General features: G+C 39.3%; 1 protein-coding gene across 5 annotated transcripts in view; it reads left to right on the top strand.

Moving 5' to 3' along the window:
* Nucleotides 1–3,303: 3,303 nt before the first annotated feature.
* The window catches only part of LOC129768524 (protein shank), a 379,358-nt gene continuing 372,640 nt past the window's right edge, over nucleotides 3,304–10,021 (top strand). For all 5 annotated transcript variants that reach the window (XM_055770234.1, XM_055770238.1, XM_055770237.1 and 2 more), the window contains exon 1: nucleotides 3,304–4,793. The gene's annotated coding sequence lies outside the window, so the exon portion shown is untranslated. The remainder of the gene's footprint in view (nucleotides 4,794–10,021) is intronic.

The raw sequence follows: 10,021 nt of genomic DNA, 5'->3' as shown, positions 1-10,021 counted from the left end.
GCAGGGTAGTTTCATTCGATATGCTCTCCGACAACTCCCTTGGACAGATCCAGACCATCTCCCAAACTACTCGAGCCGCTGCAGACTGATCGCGTTGGTATCGTTAGCTGCTAGGCGTGCCAACCTTCAAAACATATTTGTGTTAGATCTGTTAAATGGAAATTTTGACTGTCCATCCTTGTTATATAATGTATCATTCTATGTACCATTCTGACAACTACGTGAGTGAGATTTGTTGTTTATCAATCGCCATAGGATTTCCCTTAGAGCAGCTATACTCAACCTGTGGCCCGCGGGCCGCATGCGGCCCACCGGGCTCTTTTGGTTGGCCCATCTGATCCGTTACCATTAAGTAATATTAGTATATATTTATTTAATATATTTAATCCGGGCTAATCTTGTTGACGTTAGTGAATGAATATGAAATTATTACCTACTAGCTGACCTGGCAAACTTCGTCGCGCCCACAATTGCTTTTCTGATTTATATAATTTCGAACACTCACGTTCCCCGAAAATTATTTCTCTGTGTTCGATCTATATTCGCAGCATATAATTTCTTTTTTGACATATGCATTTGATGCAGACTGGGACACTTTAATCCTGATACTGACTGTTCAAATCCGTTGCTCCGTTCTTGAGTTAAATCGCGAGGAACGGACACCAAATCATTTTTATTTATATAGATTATTTGACATACAACTATGTTTATCGTTGCTATCAAATCAGAAAGCACGTCACATTTTTATGAAATAGTTTTAACGTTAATAATTATTTTAGCTCTGAACGGATTTTGATGGTTTGCATTCCTATCGAATCGGAAATTCTCTATTTTTTCCGGAACGTAATACATTACGGTTCCCTAACCCATATACGTTTAAAGTTTAACGAAAATTGGAAGAATACACTTTTTTCTATCATGTTTCAGTGGTCGAGGTGCAATATTTAAATATCTAATCGGATGAGCATAAATCTGTCATTCGAAATGCAAATGCAGTATTCGTTCTAAGGACAATGTGGATAGACAAAACATTGCAATCTAAGCTCCACCGTATTCTATTAATTGAGTGAACAAGCCATTCGCGAATTCAAATTACAGTATTCACACATTATCAACCATCTAACTAGCGACAGCCGGGAGGCTTTCGAAATGATTTTTCTTAAAGCCGAGTGTTAAGTTTACTTTTTCAAGTTGAACTTTTTCAAGGCTAGAGGCGAATGAACCGATGAATTTTATAGCCTCTATAATTTGAAACAACCACATAATCAAAGTCATCTCGCTCCAACTATCAGACAGCAGTCTTTCTCAATGCTGATGTCACACAGCGGTTTTGCTCGATTGAAGGAGGAATGAAAGATAGATATCGCTCAGTATGATGCCGTTTTGTTCGGCGGGGGGGGGGGGGGGGGGTGTTGACACAACGTCGATTTGTACGCCGTCTGGTGAGAAGTGCCTCTGTTTTTTCGAATCCCATCACATTTGAATCTGTACTGGGGTGTAAGTTTAAAATTTCAAAAACCAGAACATTACGTTTAGGGAGCAACGCACAAAACCGTTAATACTTTTTTGTCGGTTGAACGGATTCGCCTGATAACCACTTCATTCAAAGAATCAAATGCCTACGAGTTACGAGGGCAGTCCAAAGTACTTAACCTACAAAAAAAAACAAAAAATTTGGAAAAGTGACGATTTATTTCTCAACATAGTCTCCTTTTAGATCGATACACTTGAAAAAAGTTACACGGGGCCAAATCTGGAGAATACGGAGAATACGGGCAGCAGTTCGTAGTGCAATTCGACCAATTTGGCCATGGCGACGGCGAAATTTCCACGGTCGAAACAAAACTACGAGTCCGATTCGGCTGAAATTTGGACAGTAGCCGTTTACGAGAATGTACTACACGATAAGTAATCTCTATTGCGATACTGACACCATCGGGCGAAGAGCTAAGTACTTATCGGACCGCCCTCGTATATGCTGGTTACTAAATGACCCAAAATCTTGTTACAATAGAAGTATTTAAATCACCAAAATCTATAAATATGAGTCCTTCGTAGTCGAGATTTGTTGATTCATGGCGTTTGGCTATCAGTGAATGTTCTCTATATATTGTGCTCGCCCTGACCAATCTCAATTTAAATTTTGATACTGGGTTGAAAAAAATTTTCACTGCAGAATGGATCTTCAGAATATGCAAAACACAAGCATAGTGTAGAGCAAAATTAAAGCAGAAAAGAAATTCGAATTTCCTGTTGCCGTTCTACGTCTTCTGAGACGCTTCATTCTGCGTTGAAGATGTAATTTTGCTAAGAGATACTGAAAAACTACCTGGAAATTCAAGAAGATCAGTATTTCAGTTTCAGTTCTCCAGGCAGCGAGCAATCAACAGTACATTTCAATGGTTGGAATCAATTTGACAATCTTCTCAAATTGCTTCGTGAAAAGTTCGCGGTCTTCACTGAGTGAAAGCATTTATTTATCGGCCCTTGTCATTGCTATCAAATATTTGTATCAAATTTTTTAATTAATAAATCACTTTGATGTTTCTACTCTCCGGCAATGATTGTGTAGTTCTAATTTAACAATGCGGTCGTGGCTCGTGGAGATCATTCTTCTTTGTTTATTTATTTGTGGCCCGTGACACAATAATAATACGTGTTTGTGGCCCCTATGAAAAAAAGGTTGAGTACCGCTGCCTTAGAGAATTGTTTCCGTGAATTCAATAGTGCTTGTGCTGTGTTCGATTTTAACGTGTCCAAAACTGTTTTCAAAATAGGATTAAGAATTTAATATAAGGATTCAGTCTGTGGAATTATAAACAATTCGAGACGGTGATAAATAAACAAATAAAGACGCAAAATATGTTAATTTGCGGCACAAAAAGTGCTGCTATACGCAAAATGAATAATAGTTTCGTTAGATTTGAGGCAATTGAAACTCAATTTAATTATATTGCCGTTCAAAATTTAATTTATTGAATATAACTACGCAATGATCGACATACAACTCCAAAAAATCCTCTGACACCACTGTCACACATTGCGGTCGTTCCATCGAAGACTCGAAAAACCTGTTTTCCAAATCTCTTCTTCTCTCCCGCTCGCATTTTGCACAACATATTTCCAAAGCACACCGGCTCTCTCGTTCCCACCTGCGACAAAAGCGCCGCTGCCGATCGCCCTCTCAATCTCACACGCTCGACTCCGTAAGTTCTCCCTTTCTCACTCATTCTCCCGCAAAACGAACTTGTTCTGCCAGCAGCAAGCACATCGCCCTGGTCGCATATGGGTCAGTCCCAGTTGGTACTCCGTTCGGTGAACTCGTCGTACGCTCTCGTTGGGCACGATCGCGTGTGTCGAACAGTGGTAGTCTCGCACTATTTTTTTTTCTCACTGTCCCGTTCGCAACCACGAACAGCGGGGCGCGAGTTTGTGTGCGTTTCAATAATTTGACCGACAAGGCGTCCTTGTGTACCCCTGCAAACAAATAAAAATCATCGGCAAATTCAAGCGCCAAGTGCGTGCGGAAGTGAGACAGGGATAGAGTGTGTGTGATTGTGGGAACAGCAATCCTTTGAAGATATTATTTTTGTTGTTTTGTCCGACGCAGGGAATCGACACAGCCATGGTTTGACAGTTCTGTGGCCGGCGAGTGTTTGTCGCCGCAGCATTCACACCAGTGCACATGCGTGCACAACAAAACCTGTGCTTTTGATTGTGCTCCCACAGGAGGAGCATCAGCAGCAGCAGCAGCAGCAGCAGTGGCAGTAGTGATCCGTGGAAGCTCAGTGGCAGTGCCTACTGCGGTGTGGGCTGATTGTGTGCGTATGTGTTGGTGCGAAGGATTCTTTTCTCCACAACTGTTCGCGAAAAGGCGAGAATTCAATTAAAACGAAAATTGTTTCCCACGAGATAAACGAAAATATTCTCGAGTCGCATTGCGAAGAATAGAGGGTTTAATTGTTGCGGAGTTTTATCTGATTAGTGTCTGAGAAGTCTGTTTGAAGAAAAGTGGATGGAAAAACGAAAACTGTGTCTGGCTCCGAGCAGACACACCAATATCAACGAAGCCTCCGAGGAACCTTTTTTGCTCCTCTTTCATCTGACAGCGAATAATCGATAACTCCGATGTTTTGGTCCGGCATTCCCTCTGCTTGCCAGGAACGTGAGGCTGTGTAAAACGGATAGTCCGCGCTGCAGAAGATGTGCGATGTGAAAAAGTTCTCAATAAATGCGGAGTGTGAGCAGCAGCAGTGAAGGGAGAAGTAGTGCTACTGCCCGAGGTGCAATTAGTGTGGGGTTCAATTGCCTGCAATCGGGCAGTTGAGTAATTGTATTTTTGAGGTTTTTTCTTCTTCCCTCTGAAGAGCACAGCGAAATTATTCGCCCAAACGAAAGTGAAATTTTTACGTCAGTGCGAAGACGACGACTGGTAATTAAGGTGAAGTGATTACACTTTTAAGCAGAGTGTATGTATACACAGAAGTTGATGGGATGTTCATGATCGTGCCCAATTTGATTTTAAGGAGGTTTTAATGAAAGCAGTTAAGCAGCGGTGTAACCGAATGCATTATTTGAATTTAATGTGAGAAGTAAAAGGGAAAGAGCCTAGGAAAAACAGTATTCGGCGCCAAGAAAAACCCGCAGACAGTCGGCCTCGGTTGGGACATATTGAGGACATTTGGTGGACAACAATTGGATTACGTTCTAAGCGGCGGCACACAAAAAACAAATATAAAGGTTTCGTTAAGACAGCGCCGTTATTGTGAAGCACTGGAACACTCAAAAGACAGGTAAGAATAGTAATCGTTTGCATTTAAATTTACGTTAGAAGGTCAACCTAGGAAGGTGCTTTTAGATTCAGAGTTTTCAGATTTTTATATTGTTGGAAAGAAGGCTGTGGATAATAGCAGCGTTTACGCGATACGTGATTGTTCCATCACTTCTGAAACACATGGGAAACATCGCTTGGTTATGTGAGAAGATATCAAGGATAATTCCAAATGAAGATACATTTCTTTTGATTCATAGAATCGTCAATTCAATAGACTGATCTCATTCAATATGAGATATTTCACATAAAAAATATAAACAAACTCATAGAGCGCGGACTCGATTATTTTATACAGTTTTTTATTTCTTTTCACTGTATATAATCGAGACAAAAAAAAATTATTTGTTTTTTTTGCATGTATTTTTCGTTTTTTGAAAATAAAAGAGGGATTTGATTTTTGATTCATCCCCTTAAAGTCAGAAAACACCTTTCTCACATGAAAAAAAAAATTATCCAGATCATCTCAGGAGGTGATAGACGATCATATTTTATGAAAAATCCTCCTACGCATATGTTCGAACTTCAACAATGGCAGAGTTATAGAACTTTTTTTTTGTTTCGGACCCGTAGCCTACATTTTTTTTTATAAACACATTTATTTCGAACACTAGATTACATTACATTATAGTTTTACACAGGTACACATTGTAGATAAAATTCTAAGGCTTCTACAGAAAGTGTGTTATTTTCATCTAAAATAAAATTTACATAATTTATAAATAATGTTAGAGCTCTAAATTTGTCTCTCCTTCTAATTTGCTTTAACTCAGGAAGAATGAAATTTAAAAAATTGACTTTTCCAATCGTGAGAGAGTGACACTCCAGAGTAGCCTAATTCTTTGACACTGCGTTATTTTGTGTTCTAAATTTTCTACTGCATTTGGACAGTACTGACACATAGGGCTGTCTATTCGATTTTGTCGATAAAGTAACGCAGCATTTGGTATTTCCCCGTTCACCAGTAGATAATATAAAGAGCGTTCCGCCGATGTAAGTTTTCTACTCTTGATGGTCTCCCAAACACTTTTCCAGAGCACGTTAGGGTTTTCCAACGATATTTTTGGTGTTTGTATGCTTTCTCTGAAAAAGTCGTGCAGAGAAGCAGTCGAAGGATTTTGCTTGAGACGATCAGGAACGTATGCTATAGTTTTTGCAAGATTTTTTAAGCAAGGATATAGTGCTGGAACAGCTGCAACATTCGGTGGATTACCCAGACAATTCGAGAATGTGAATGCAAAGGGAGTGAATTCCATGTCTCCGATGAATCGACTGACTAGAAGCGCTTTGCATTTATACTTTGGCAGATGCAGATTGAGACCACCCATGCTAACTGGTAGTGCAAGTTGTTCTATGGGTATTCTCGTTGGGTGCCGATCCCGGATGAAGCTGCCTATTTGAGATGTGATACGAGCAGTTGCAATATTTGGGGCACTGATAACAGAGGCCAAGAACCACAACCGCGAGGTGATGAAAGTATTCAGTATAACAATTTTTTGATGTAATGTGAGGATCCTCGGCTTGAACATCCACATCAATTGCGACGTCTTTCTGATTGCATCATTCCAGTTGAAGTCGATTGTTTGCTTCATAGAGTTGAAATATGTGATCCCTAAAATTTTTACGGAGGGACGAACTGTCGGCTAAACAGACTCATCGGGTTGTTGCCAGCAGCCAATGTTGACTGCCACGGTTTTTGTCAGATTCAGAATAGATCCCGAACATAAGCCAAAGTCCATGAAGGTTTGTTCGATGATCGGACGAAATAGAAATATTGTTGTCCAATGAAAAACCGAAATTATTAATTATGGTTGAAACACATTTAACGGAATTGACTGATCTGAATGGATTCAATGTAGTTGGATACACAATGATCAATTGTTTGTCGAGATCTGCCCATACTGGAGGCGTATCTATGTATATTTCGAACCTTTTATATTTTAAAGAAATTTTCAATGGAACATATGGGCACAATTGGTTTCTAGCCGTTGAAGTCAGAGGATGCAAAATTTCAGGAATATACGCTGGAATATACCATTCGCCTAGTGCTAGTGACAAGGACTTCTTAGAATTTTTGGAAGATGCATGGCTACAGCACATACAAGTATATGAACAAAAAAGGATTGTCATAACTGGTGATTTTAACATTGATTGGGACGAGCATAGAAAATCTTTTGAATTAAAAGCAATCACCCAAGCCGCTGGATTTAGACAAAGAATAAATGCTCACACTAGAATAACCAGAACATCTTCGACGACCATTGACTTAGTATTTACGAATTTCGACGATGGTGTGATTGAAATTGTTTACAATAGCAAAATCTCGGATCATGAAACAATTGGAATGGTGTACCATTTTTCTGATGTTGACTTTTCTGAAATAAAAAAGGAAAAATCATATAAGTGTTGGAACAATTATTCAAAACGAATATTGCAATCTGTTTTACAGAACAAAATAACTCCGATTGGAGAACGAATCTCTCTTCATGATGTTGCAAAAAATCTAGAAGAAGCGCTTTGTTCTTCAATGAAACAGATAATTGCCGGTAGTCAGACTGCCGTTCCAGTACTCAGAAATATTAGTAACAAAGCCTGGTATAACTCTACGTTGGCTAACATAAAGAGACGAAGAGATTATTACTTAATAACAGCTAAACGCACAAAAACTATTGGAAATTGGAGCACGTACAGAATATGGAGAAATATTTATGTACGTGAACTTAAGCATTCCAAGAATAAATTCATCCAAAATGAGATAAATACAATACAGCATGATCCGAAGAAGCTATGGAAAAAAATCAAATCATTATGTAATCCAGGCGGCAGCAAGGATATCGACATTGAGTTTGACGGTAAAAAGGAAAATAACAATATAACAGCAGAGAAACTCAACAATTTTTTCACTTCAAGTGTGGAAGAAATCCACAATGGTATTGTAGCTCCATCAAATCGACTGAATTTTGTTTTCCCTGGCCTGTCTTCACAATTGAGATGCTTTAAAACTATCAACATGGAAACTCTTAGGAAGGTAGTAATGGATTTGAAAAACTGTGCAGGTGTTGAGAATATCAATAAAACCGTATTAGTAGATGCATTTGATCTAATCAAAGAAAATCTACTAAATATAATAAATGAATCTATGCTTCGGGGCGAATGCCCTCATACTTGGAAGAAATCTGTTGTTTTACCGATTCCAAAAAATCCGAAATCGTCCAAGCCAGAAGACCGGAGACCAGTGAATATGTTGCCATTATACGAAAAGATCCTCGAAATCGTTATCAAAGACCAACTGTTGGAACATATAACGAAAAATGGAATTCTGGTTGAGGAACAGTCAGGTTTCAGGAAAAACCACTCTTGTGAAACGGCTCTCAATTTATTACTCCTGAAATGGAAACAGGCTATCGAAACGAAAAAAATAGTATTGGCTGTATTTATTGACTTGAAGAGGGCTTTTGAAACAGTAGATCGAATGAAATTACTTGATTTGCTTTCCAATTATAATGTAACTGGACCTGTATTGAACTGGTTTGAAAGTTACCTGAACGGGCGAACACAAATCACTATTTACAGGGACAGTGAATCATCGGCGAGACCAGTGAATCTGGGTGTACCTCAAGGAAGTGTTCTGGGGCCGCTGCTTTTCTTGCTTTATATTAATGACATTAAACAGGTGTGAAATGACAGTGACGTAAACTTGTTTGCTGACGACACAGTGATATTCATTGTTGCTGAGACATTGCAAGATTGCTTCGTCAAGATGAACCGTGAACTGCAAAACTTAGACGAATGGTTGAGATGGAAAAAACTTAAGTCGACATGCCATGGGTTAAATACGTTAAGTTGATAACATAAATTGTTCTTCAATTAGGAATCTATGTTTGTAATATAACCAGTCCGTTTGTTTTGACGTAGGACTACGTCTAACCGGAAGATATAGGGGGTGAAATGGAAATCTAGGCACTGAACAAGTAGGAAAAAATGCAAGATATGGAACGCTTATAACTCGAGCATTTCTCAATAGATCGCAAAGGTTTTTGCATCAATTGATAGGAAATATATCTACGCATCTATCATAACGAATAACATTTCATTTTTCTTGAGATAAATAATTGAATAATTGTGAAATATCAAGCATTGTCAAAATGCACTATGTGCCTATTTTTGATTGGTCCATTTTGTGCTCCTCAAATCATACCGACCAAAACGGGCAACCAGAGCAGCAGCGAAATAGAATGAAGCACGATTGGAAAGGAAAAAGAAAAAAATGAACGAAACATTGGTCGCAGTCTCACACATGCGTAATTCTCGAGCCAGCCAGTCAGCTTAAAAATCCCCGCTCCGCTGCCGTAACGATCATTCTCATCGAAACCGTACACCACATCGTTTCGCATCACATCAAATCAACAAACCAACCCAAGCAGCCCTGTCTGGACATGGTAAAGGAGGAAAAGTGAAGGGAAAGGCAAAATCCCGCTCGAACCGTGTTGATCTGGAGTTCCCCGCAAGGGTAGCTAGGCCGAGCGCGTTAGTACCAGTGCACCAGTCCACCTAGCCGGCGTTATATAGTTTCGGCCGCCGAAGTGATCGAGTTAGCTGGCAAAGCTGCTCGCGACGATAAGAAAATTCGCATTCGGAACAGAACACATTCGGTTCGGTGGACATCAAGACAACAGGCAGTTGCAGCGAGTGGCGAGTGGTAAACGCAATCGCAAAACGGCATCAGGTAGCAGAAGAAAAAAGTTTGTTCTTTATACAAACTGCTTTGGTGGCAAATCCAGAACAAGGCGGCATCGAGGGCGTTCGAAATGGTTTTTTTCAAAACCATGAGTACTAAGTTTTCTAAATTGGAACCATTCCATAAAACAAGGCGCTTTGCAGGGCCATTAAACCTTCCAAAAAAGAGTTTAGGAAATACAGTTCAATGCTTTCTAAAACATGATCCAAAATAATAATAAAACACAAATAGATTTTTTCATAATTTGTTTGCCAGGATCTGATGAGTATGTGAATTTGGCAGTTGTTCTGAGCTTATTGATAGTTGGGGACTTTCCTGATTATTCAATTTTCACCAATTCTTAAATTGTTTCCAGATTGAAAGTACAGTAATTTACAATTAGTTCGACATTTAGCTAATTGGACGGACATGTAATGCGACATATTTAGTTGGACATTTTTGTAAACATAGAG

The sequence above is a fragment of the Toxorhynchites rutilus genome, chromosome 2 (assembly GCF_029784135.1).
Source record: "Toxorhynchites rutilus septentrionalis strain SRP chromosome 2, ASM2978413v1, whole genome shotgun sequence".
Lineage (NCBI taxonomy): Eukaryota > Metazoa > Arthropoda > Insecta > Diptera > Culicidae > Toxorhynchites > Toxorhynchites rutilus.
The sequence above is the reverse complement of the archived record's forward strand: the minus strand, read 5'-3'. Positions and strand labels throughout refer to the sequence as shown.